This window comes from Carlito syrichta, unplaced genomic scaffold (assembly GCF_000164805.1).
Source record: "Carlito syrichta isolate Samal-C Ts95f unplaced genomic scaffold, Tarsius_syrichta-2.0.1 Scaffold312566, whole genome shotgun sequence".
NCBI classification, from domain to species: Eukaryota; Metazoa; Chordata; class Mammalia; order Primates; family Tarsiidae; genus Carlito; species Carlito syrichta.
This window is the reverse complement of record NW_007256662.1, coordinates 55636-67997: the sequence shown is the minus strand read 5'-3', so window position 1 is coordinate 67997 and position 12362 is coordinate 55636. Positions and strand designations below refer to the sequence as shown.

General features: G+C 37.3%; 1 pseudogene; it reads left to right on the top strand.

Moving 5' to 3' along the window:
- Positions 1 to 270: 270 nt before the first annotated feature.
- Positions 271 to 7127, top strand: LOC103272439 (annotated as a pseudogene).
- The last annotated feature ends 5235 nt before the right edge of the window (positions 7128 to 12362 follow it).

Genomic DNA, 12362 nt, shown 5'->3' with positions numbered 1-12362 from the left:
CCACATAAATTTAGTCAATGCAAAGAATGTCTCTCTTTTTGTCTAAGTCTGTTCATTCTTGTGTCATTTTTTAACAAAAAGTTATAATTTTTTCATTTTTAATTATTCAAATATAGTGTTCATCAATTATAGTACTGATAAATAAAACAAATTAATATGGATAATTGTATAGTTTATTTTAACACCTCTTTCCCAATTTCAAATCATGAATCTATTGCACATTTTCTTTTGCATGTGTTGTGTTTATTTTAGAGGACATGCAGTGAGGACATGGAAGAGAAAAATGCCACATTGTTGACAGAATTTGTTCTTACAGGACTTCCATAGAAACCAGAGTGGAAAATCCCCCTGTTTCTTACATTTTCGGTAATATAGCTCATTGCTATTGTGGGGAACCTTGGTCTGATTGCTCTTATCTGGAATGACCCTCACCTTCATATTCTCATGTACTTATTCCTTGAGAATTTAGCCTTTGTGGATGCTTGGTTATCATCCACAGTGACCCCAAAGATGCTGATCAGCTTCTTCACTGAAAATAAGATATCTCTCCCTGAATGTAAGATACAATTTTTTTCCTTGGCAATTGGTGTAATGACAGAGTGGTTTCTCTTGGCATCAATGGCATATGATTGCTATGTAGCCATATGCAAACCTTTACTCTATCTGGTGATTATGACCAATGCACTATGCATCCAACTGTTAGTCTTATCATATGTAGGGTCTGTTTCATGCTTTCATTCATGAAGGTTTTTTACATACAGAATAAATTCCTTCTGTAATTCTAACATAATAAATCACTTTTACTATTACAGTATCCCATTGTTAAAGATTTCCTGTACTGATACTTCTATTAATTTTCTAATGATTTTTATTTTCTTAGGTTCAATACATTGGGACTGTTCTTGTCTCTTATACTTTTTTTTTCTTTACAGTCTTAAAAAAAAAAGTCTGTCAAAGGCATAACGAAAGTCTTCTCCATCTACTGTAGCACCCATCTCTTATCTGTCTCTTTGTACTACAGCACCCTTCTCTTCATGTATGTGCTCCCTCCATCAGCACAAGCAGATAATCCAGATATGATGGACTCTTTCTTTTACACAGTCGTAATTCCTTTGTTAAATCCCATTATCTACAGACTCAGAAATAAACAAGTAATAGATTCACTCACTAAAATTGTTAAAAAGAAATGTTTAGATCTCAAACTAATCTCTCTTCTCTGTTTAGTAAAATAGTTACAAAATTGTGCAAGTTAGCAGTACTTATGTTTCTATTAGTGTTAAAGGTTTTTACAATTATAACTGTCCTAGGATTTTAATGATTTAAGGTGTTAGCACTTAACAAGTTAATTAAAATGCCTTCATGTTGTTCAACAACATTCAATAAATTTTAATTATGTTCATATCATCACAGAATAATTATAACAGAAAGCAAATAAAAATATTTTATAGTGTTGTGTGTTATTCAATGTGGTTCTGTAAATCCATTACCTGCTAAAATAGTATAGTTCATCTGATATGGACTTGAGTATGGTGTCTTTGATACTAATACAGCTGTATTGCCTGAAACATCCATTACATTTAACTCTATAATGGAAGCAGACTTGTGTTTGAGTGAACAGAGGCAAATCCCAAGACTTCTGCTAAATATTAAAAGGTCTTTTATTCCATTTTATTGGGAATGAGTGAAATTCACTTCTTGTAGAGACTCAGTTCATATATAGAGCAAAGAAATAAACAAAGATGGGAATGCACTGAGTGCGGGGGGCCAGCCCCTGCAAGTTTTGGGGAGTCCCTTGGAAGATGTGGTGGCATCGGCGAATCTGTAGGGATAGATATTAAAAGAAAGAAAGATGGAAGGATAGATATAAAGAGGAAGAAAGAGAAAGAAAGAAAGTGGACAACTGTTCAGTGAAATGAGCAGAAGCCGTTTATTGAAAGTTACAGCAGGTATTTATCCCCAAATTTTAGACAGGCAGTCTCACAAGTCTTTCACATGAACACAAAGCCAGGTGCGGGGGGGCATCCCCTACCCACCAGATGCTTAGGTGTGAGGAGGAACAAACTCCAAGATTGTCTCATTGTTCCCTTTGCTAGTTAATGTTCTTCAAAAGCAGTGTAACAATCCTTACTAGTCTAATGATGTTCTGATAATCAATAACTTCTAAAGCTCACTCAATACCCATGATGACTAAATTAAACTCTACCACTTATACAATGCTACGGAAGCTCTTAATTATAGCTTAAGCCAATTTCCTAAAGAATGTGGCCCAGTCCAAAGATCACACTGGGCCCTACAGGATGTGGCCCAGTCCAAGGTCCACGGTGGGCCACCTTTTGGAACAATAGACTACAATCTCTTAACAAAATGGCTATTCCAAAGTCTTATATGTCTATCCTAATTTCTATGAAAGTTTTCCAATTCTTAATTCTAATATATAAAGTTGATTAGCAGCAGCAAAGCTTCTAAAACCTAAATGTAAATTGTAAATGTACTAAGGCAAAAACTTCGATAGTAGAAAGTGGAGACTATGAAAATTCTTAAAGTTAACTATATTCTTATTAAACCTAAAAATATTATGATTGATTATGTATGAACTAACATGATTCGTAGCATGACCTATTCTACAATACCTTCTATGAATAAAATAAATTCAATTTCTATAATAGGTAGAAAAGAGACATACACTAACCGTAGCTAAAGCCAGCCCAAAAGAATGCAGCCCAGTCCAAAGTACATGCTGGGCTCTCAGGAATGTGGCCCAGCCCAAACTCTGTGCTGGGCCACTCTTGACAATCATCTATACCATTGAAAAGCTGAAAACAGCTCTCCATAAGTATATACTAATTCTACAAATATTCTTTTAAATCTTATAAAGAAGCTTGTACCGTATAAAAGGCTCCCAAATGTGACCTGAGTTTGAATTATATCTAATACCTAGGCCGAAACCGCAGTTTATGGGAAACAGGAACAATGGGTTTCTAGAGTGAGCCATGCCTGTCACAGTCACAGAGCCTTCAGCTTAGGCCAGCAGAGTTCCTTTAGGTCATTTGTGCTGCATGGCAAAAGGGGGAGGAAAATGGGGTCTACGGCTCCCGAACACGTCCTAGCGGTCTCGAGGTCCACGGCCTTCCCTGATCCCTAACGCTCAGTGGGCCTCCGTGGCCGGCTCCCAACAACTGAGGAAGAAAATGAGAAGGGAGTTAAGACAATGAGTCAGAGTCAACGTCCAAGAGTATGCTGTTAACGTAGTGAGTTTTATGAATAAGAAGAGTCAAGCTGCTTAAAACTGTGATGGCTTCTAAGGTTCTTTCCTCCCGTGCTTGTATTTTTTTGACAATCTGGAAAGAGTCACTAAATCAGAATATTAACAGAGCAGATGAATAATTAAACTGGTATAGGCATATAGGAGAAAAGATGTCACATAATAGGAAGAGAATGGTCTTCATCTTCCTTGAGTTAAAAAATGATACTACTAAGATAAAGAAGTCAGTAGAATTGTAAGGGTATTGGAATGTGCTGTTGAATAATCAGGTGCTTTAAATGCATGTCACCAATGTTCAAATAATATTAAGATGATATGACATCATAGTCATTAGTGAATGGAGCAAAAAACAGAAAAATCAGAAAGAATTTGAATGTCTTCTGCCTCAAGAAGTCTTGAATTGTTAGCTTTCTTCACACTTCTTACTCTTTAAGCATATGAGTCACTCATCTACCAGTCCACCCCACCCCTCATCTTTCAACACTAAAATTCCCTTTACATTCTCACTGATACAACTGAAGCTCTTACTCTAAAAACGACTCATCTGTAGTTCGGCATATCTCTAGTTACTCATCTCCTCCACCCTTCATTTACTTCCCTAATACTACTGTTATAGTCTTTTTAGCAAACAGAACTCCAATTATGTTCCTCTTCCATCTTTTTTATTGGATTGCCATCGCTACCAGATTATACGCATGCATATTATAGATATCTACATCTGCATATATACATATGCATGTTCATTTTTCACATATATGTATAGTAATACAGTATTTGTATGTATATACATATAAATAGTTAAAATATAAATGTAACAGATTTGAAAATTTCGAGTTTTTTGAGGAGACTGATTTATTGGGCAGCACAAGACTGCATGTGGTTCAGGACTTTTCCAAAGGGGCAAGGGAGGAAGGCTTTTATAGGGAGAATGTCGAAACAAGCCAAAGAAAATATTTTTTGAGTTAAAATAAAAAACAGTGGCATTATTTGGATCATTTCAGTGGAAAGTCACCAGTTATTGATGGTTTCTGATGAACTAAACTTAACTTTTGTTTTGCCAGTTACACTGAATTGGGTTTCTGTTTGCTGAGGTAAGAACTTTTTTTTAAGAAAGTCTTCTCAGCTTATACACTTTCATTATTATTTTAAATATTAAATTATTTTAATTAAATTATTTTTAATTATTTTGATTTTCATTTAAAAATATATTAGTTGTTTTAAATATTTTGTATTTTTTGGTCACCACTCAATGTTGGAATATTGACCAGAATTCAGGCATACCAGCCACATTCTTTCACCATCATAGCTCTTTGTCCTTGTCTCAGCATAGAATTCATAAATCACAATTCCTGGTTTCTTGAAGAAGAGTTTCTTTTGTCAATTATCTTGCTTTTGTCATTAAATCACAGTGAAAAAATATGGCACCATGATGTTTATGAACTTGGATTTAAGACTCTTAAGAGAATACAGCACACAAGGAAGATTAAAATGATGACTGATGGCTATAATGAGAACAATGCTGAGATACCGGGGCATGTTCCATAGCCAAGGTGCCCATGAACCAGACCAATTAAAATAAATATTGATTATCCCTTTTTCAAGACTTCTTTGCTGCAATTTTTAACAAGGAATCCTAAATTAGACTTCTAAAGCCTCTTGAGGTTAAGAAGTTGTACCACAAATTTGCCATCAGCCTTCACCTACGATACCTATAGATTTAGGCAAATTATCTACTCATGGGTCTCAAAATACTTTTATGCCTCCTGCACCTTACAGAAAGGAATTTTTCTCTCAACCTGTAAAGCTAGAAACACAGATCAAGGCCAATTTTCCCAAGAGGCTTACTATAGTTTGGTTTTATTGATCCTGCCAAGTCTCATGTTGAAATTCGATACCCATTGTTGTAGGTAGGGCTTATTGGGAGGTGTTTGGGTCATGGGACTGGATACTTCATGAATGGCTTGATGTTGCCCTTCTAGTAATGAGTTAATTCTTACTCTATTAGTATCTGCTAGACAAGTTGTTAAAACAATGCCTGTTACCCCCACAACTCTATTGCTTCTTCTCTCAGCACTTGATCTCTATATAGACTAGTTTTGCTTTGCCTTTTCCTATGAATGGAAACACCTGAAACCCTCACCAGAAACAGATGCCAGCACCATACTTCTTGTGCAGGCTACAAAGCTATGAGCCAAATAAAGCTCTTTTCTTTATCAATTATCATTTATAAACTTGCATTCTACTTACATCTATTTAATTCACTTATTCTTAACAATAATGATTTGATTACTCATGAAAGTTTCATGTGGCATTAGACATGGCTAGCCATCCTCTCAATTATCAGCCTGTTAACTATATTTACAGCACATGTATTTTATGTGGTAAACATGAGAACAAAAACCTGAAAGTCAAAGACATGGGTGTTTTGTTTGCTATGCTTAATATGTATGAAGTAATTGCTATTGCATTTTCACATTTGCTCTTAGGTTGAACTTTCAGTTTTATGATCTTAAACATCAGAGACAGGTAACATCAACTTTTTTGACAGGTAAATTGAGGTGGACAAAAAGCTGTATGTTTGTTTTATATTTAATGCTGACAACTCAGAAGATATGTCTATTTTAATTAAACTAACAGAATTCAGCTGGCTTTTAATTGCCAAAGATTATACCAGATCATGTGAACTTGAAAAAATATTTTGGATAGTTTCTGCTTTTCTAAGAGGTGAAGATATCCTTCATTTATATAAGCACATATTCTTCTTTAAGTCAGCTAAAATAGAGCTCTATTACAAATTAATTTCTATAATATCATCCAGAGGCAGAACACTCACACATACAAACATGCATAGACATATGTAAACATACAAATAGGCTGCCGCTGCTCCCGAGGCCGCCGTCGCGGCGCAGAGCCGGAGCCAGAGCCACCGCCGAGAAAAGGGAGGAGGAGCAGGAGGTGGAGGAAGCGCCGGACCGGGGGGATCATCAGTATTTAAACAGACCTCATCATCGCGAGTACAAGCTGGTGGTCCTCGGTTCGGGGGGCATGGGAAAGTCTGCTCTGACCGTTTAGTTTGTTCAGGGGATTTTTGTTGAAAAGTATGACCCAGGCGGGCTTGGTGGCTCAGCCTGTAATCCCGCGCCTTTGGGAGGCTGAAGTTCATGATTTTGCCTGAGCCCGTGGGTTCGAGACCCGCCTGGGCAGCGAGACCTCATCTCTACAATAAATCAAAAATCAGCCGGGCGTGGTAGCACATGCCTGTAATTCCGGCTCCTCGGAAGGCTGAGGCGGAAGGATCACCGGAGCCCAGCAGGTCGAGGCTGCGGTGGCCGGGAGCGGCCACTGTACTCCAGCCTGGGCGACAGAGTAAGACTCCAACTCAAAAAAAAAAAAAAAAAAAAGTATGACCCAACTATAGAAGACTCCTACAGAAAGCAAGTTGAAGTAGATTGCCAGCAGTGTATGCTCGAAATTCTGGATACAGCAGGGACAGAGCAATTTACAGCAATGAGGGATTTGTATAGGAAGAATGGCCAAGGATTTGCACTAGTATAATTCTATTACAGCTCAGTCCACATTTAATGACTTACAAGAACTGAGGGAACAGATTTTACGGGTTAAGGACACAGAAGATGTTCCAATGATTTTGGTCGGCAATAAATGTGACCTGGAAGACAAGCGAGTAGATGGCAAAGAACAGGGCCAGAATTTAGCAAGACAGTGGTGTAGCTGTGCCTTTTTAGAATCTTCTGCAAAATCAAAGATCGACGTTAACGAGATATTTTATGACCTGGTCAGACAGATAAATAGAAAAACACCAGTGGAAAAGAAGAAGCCCAAAAAGAAATCATGTCTGCTGCTCTAGGCCCATAGTCAGCAGCAGCTCTGAGCCAGATTACAGGAATGAAGAATTGTTGCCTAATTGGAAAGGGCCAGCATTCCAGACTTCAAAAAAAAAAAATCTGAAGAGGCTGCTCCTGTTTTATATATTATGTGAAGAATTTAGATCTTATATTGGTTTGCACAAGTTCCCTGGAGAAAAAATTGACTCTGGGTATAACTCTTGGAAAATAAGACAATAGTATTTCTCCTTTGCAATAGCAGTTATAACAGATGTGAAAATAAATATACTTGACTCTAATATGATTATACAAAAGAGCATGGATGCATTTCAAATGTTAGATATTGCTACTATAATCAAATGATTTCATATTGACCTTTTTATCATGATTCCTCCCCGTCAAGCACTAAAAAGTTGAACCATAATACTTTATATCTGTAATGATATAGATTATGAAGTTTCCCCTCAAACTCATTGCAGCAGATAACTTTTTTGAGTCATTGACTTCATTTTCTATTTAAAAAAATTATGAAGTATCATCTGTCATTATATTCTAATTAAAATTGTTTGTGCATAATGCTTTGGAAAAAATGGGTCTTTTATAGGAAAAAAACTGGGATAACTGATTTCTATGGCTTTCAAAGCTAAAATATATAATATACTAAACCAACTCTAATATTACTTCTTGTGTTTTACTGTCAGATTAAATTACAGCTTTTATGGATAATTAAATTTTAGGACATTTTCAAAAAAAAAAAACATACAAATAGAAGCAAATGTTATAGCTTTCATTCCAAAATTATAGTCACGTGTCAGGTACAAAAATACCAGACTCACTGTCCACTTCTGGGTTGTGCATGTGTATTATGCAGAATCATTTGTAAACCAAACACAAGTCCTTGCTTCCTGTGTCAGGTGATCATACAAGCTCCTCATGTGGCCACATGTGCAGGCCAGGAGAGAGAAGGCAGTGTAGCAAGAGTGCCAATCATGTGTATCGGACCCATTGTTCATGAAACTTACATGTGCTTTAAGGGCCTGATAGGGACCAATCACATATTCACCACGTCCATTTGATGAAGGAGTGCTGCTGTGCATGCCTAGCTTTATGGCTTGGTGGGCCAACTGACACAGAGATCATGCTGTGTTGCAAGTTGACTGCCTGTGGTTAAGCTTTCATTCTTTACTAATGCTTTGCATCAGGGCATGAAGCTGTATCTCAAAAGGGGAGTATTACTTGCAGAGGATGGCAAAGCTTTGCTCCAGCCTTCTAAGGTACAGGGTGAACTATGATTCATCTGTTGAGGTTTGTCAAACACCCCAAACAGCATCCCTTTGCATTAAGGCTTAGACCTGTTTTGAGCTTTCTCCTTTTCTGAGCTCCACTTTTGACAAGCAGCTTTCTGGTCACTTGGTAAATGTGACAGAGCAACACAAACAAATGAGGAAATGTTGTTCCCATAATTTAAAAATGACCACTAGGATATTCTGTCTCTTGTAGGTTATAAGAGCGTATCGATGCAACAAACTTACAAGGGATATCTCAGCATACTCCACAACATTAGACCCTTAGAGATTTCACTGAGGTTGAAGGCACCTGAATTGAAATGACTATCCACACTAGATGCGGCAATGCAGATCTTCTGCACTCAAAGATGGGCAATACAATGAGAAAGGAAATTAGTACACAAAATTTAAGAAAGAGATCAACTTAAACTACATTTTGTACATTAATAACTTCCTCTGCACATAATACTGGTTACTCTGCCATTCTGTGGGTATTCACGATTCCCCAGTGTCTATATCATTTTTTTCTTCATTTATTTATATTTTTACAAGAAAATTCCATGAGAAGAGAGAGGAGTAATTAATTCATCCACCCCCCAAACTCCTTTGTTTTCCTCTTATCTAGCAAGTCATGATCCATGTCAGGTTACTCTAAAACAAACTGAGAAAAACAATAAACAACTTTTTGACTATGGTGATAGTTCAGATCCCAAAACTAATTGTTAGAAATAAGTACAGTTTTAATTTTCTGATCAATGTTCATTGACTTTTTCTGCTAATGCTAAAAAGAGAAACATGAATATGTTACTACTATGTGCAATATCCTTCAATATCCTTTAGTTGGGTAAAGAACAAAATCTCTGACAGCCTGTAAGACCCCATGTGGCCCCACAAATGCTTCCCTTCTTGGTCTCATCTAACTCTTTTCTGCTTTTCTCTTTTTAGGCCAGTCATATTTAAAGGTTTTGTTTCTCCAATGATGAAGGTTGTGTTATAATGTTGGTTTTCCATTATCTGTGCTAATCTAGGCCCTGTAGATGGAAAGTGTCCACAGATGTCACCTTGTAAGACAGGAAGACTCCTGGGCCTCATCCAGGAATCACTGAAATAGAATCCGCATCTTAACAACATCTTCAGGAAATTCACTGAAGTTTGGGAAGCACAAATTTAGGCCACCTCCCAAAGAGGTTCTTTGTCTTTGTTTTTCCTTTTTTCCTCCCCCTAACCTTCACCTGGCAAGATGTTTCATGGGATTTCAGCTCATCTAGGAGCCAGGTATATATCTGGAATTTGAGCTGCAGATTGCATGAGGAGGACATCTTTGCTTGGGCCTGGGTTCTGAAGGGACTCTGTATCTCTGGCCTTATTAAAATCATATGATTAGCTCAGATAACATACTAATAAAGCACTAAGAGTCAATTTCATATATAAGTTGAAGTTAGCATAAACATGTTAGAAGTGTCACCTGTGGTGGGAAATAGTGGCATTAAATGTGATTTCAATTGTTAAAACTAGAAGTACCTACAGTGATGTGATATTTATAATTTCAGAAGTCTGTAATGCCCTCTGGGACAACCTGGACTTCTCATACATGTCCAAATCCACAAAGCCCAGTAGAACAGTTTCAATATGTCCTACAGGATCTCTCATGTGAGTTCCAATTTACCAATCCTCCCTCTTCTGGCAAAAGCATACAATTACTATTAGAGGACACTTGTGTTCAAAACAAATTTATATAAACATTTTCATGAGGTTAGGAAATAAAACCTCCACTAGAAAAGAGTATGCCAAAAATTTGTGTTACTGATGTTCCTGTACTATTCATATTTTTTTCCATTTTAGAAAGCAGAACACTTTCATAGGATCTCTACAATTTCGTTTAAGATATGAAAAAGAAAGAAATAATTTCTATAATCTCCACTATGCATTATAGAAAAGTTAAATGCTGCTTAATTCATATAATTTTAGATTGGTTATATAAGCTATTAACATAGCCAGGTTGAAATTGGATGATTATAAATGGAATATCTTTATATTTTATTTTCATGACTATAATATGGATAAATAAAATAGTGGTAAGATTGAATTGCCTTTTAACAGTATCTTATTATTTTGTAAAATTTATTAGATTGCTTTTATCTGATAATTTGTGGTGAACTAAAGTATTAAATACTTAAAACTGAAATTCAAGAGCTAGGTCATAATGATTCTTATATCAGAATTATTTCTGATTATTTTGATATAAAAATCCATTCTTTTTCATTAATCACATTATCTGATTAAAACTTTAAAGATCAGTCACTTATTTATTTATTTATTTTTTGAGCTGGAGTCTCACTCTGTTGTCCAGACTGGAATGTATTGCATGTTCCTGGTCACCACAGCCTCAACCCACTGGGCTCCAGGGATCCTTCCACCTCAGCCTTCCAAGTAGCCGGATGCCAGAGACCAGCTTCAGCTGGGTTCAGGGTACCCCAAAGGTGGAGACAGCGTCGGCGATTGGGGGGAAGAAGAGAGAAAGAAAGAGACTGGACTCCAGTCTAGTGCAGAAGTGAATGAGTGTTATTGGGAATTACAACAGGTCTTTTAAACACAAAGTCAGATGTGGGGAGGGGCGTCCCCTCACCCACCAGAAACCTTAATCCATGAAAACTTAATCAATGATTGTCTTTAAACCCTTTTTCACATGATAATCTTAAAATCCCATAACAAAGGATAACCTAATCCGTGACTGACATATTCTATAAACCTTTTTCATCCTAAGCTGATTGATTTATGCCAAGTTAAACAATTCTATAAAAGCTTAAGTATTTACTTTACAAACAAAAGTGGCCCATCCCAGAATGTTTGGAATGTGGCCCAGTCCAAAGTTCACAGTGGGCTACCTGCAAGTAACCCAGCCGCATTCTTTCAACAAAATGGCTGTCTTCTAAAATGATATTCTACAATTTACACCTTCAATAAATCCTAAGATCATGACCCAGAAGCCTGTGACCAATACTAAGGCTCTTAGATGTGACACGAGTTTGAATTATAAGTTGTGTGAAAGCCAAACCTGCAGTTTGCGGAAGAATGGGAGCAATGAGCCTCTAAAGTTAGCTTGTGTTCGTCCCGGTCTCAGAGTTTTTATGTTTTGAGCTCACAGGAGCTTAATTTGGTTAGTGCTGAGTAGAAAGGGGGGAGGAAATGGGGTCAATAGCTCCCGAATGCATCCTAGTGGTCTTGGGGTCAACGGCCCTTCCTGATCCCTAACGCTCAGTGGGCCTCCGTGGCTGGCTCCCAACAGCCAGGACTACAGGCGTGCGCTACCACGCCTGGCTAATTTTTTTATTTTATTGTAGAGATGAGGTCTTGCCAAGTTGCCCAGGCGGGTCTCGAACCCACAGGCTCAGGCAATCTACTTGTCTTAGCCTCCCAAAGTGCTGGGATTACAGGCTGAGCAGATCAGTCACCTAAGTATCAACCTTTGTATCCTATCACCCACAATAGCTTGACAGTTTACACTGTAAATGCCATTGATGTTGATGAAGGATGCATTAAGTGGAGTCCTGGTATTGCTGCCTTGGCTGCCTTTGCAACCCAAATCCATTTTTGTTTCTGAACCTTTTTCTGCCTCTCTCCAAATCTTAAATGTAGGGTGGCTGTGTTTCACTGGCCAGCTTAAATCATGTCCCTTCACTCTAGATGCAAAAATAATCGAAAAAAGAATTTCTAGTTTTTTTGTCTTTTAAAGTAGTAAATCACTTCTGACAACCACCAAGACTTGCCACTTGGGTAGCAAAAAAAGGTGGATCAGATCTTTGGCCATCTTATTAATGACATATCTACTTTGTTACCTCTTCAATATAATTTCCTCAAGTTTGTTTTCTTGCTGTTATTTTCTCTTATTGGTCTACTCCAATGAATGTGCCAATTCTAACTATGCCTAGGAGTACCACCATGAGTCCAAGTAGTCATTTCTGTTAAGCTATA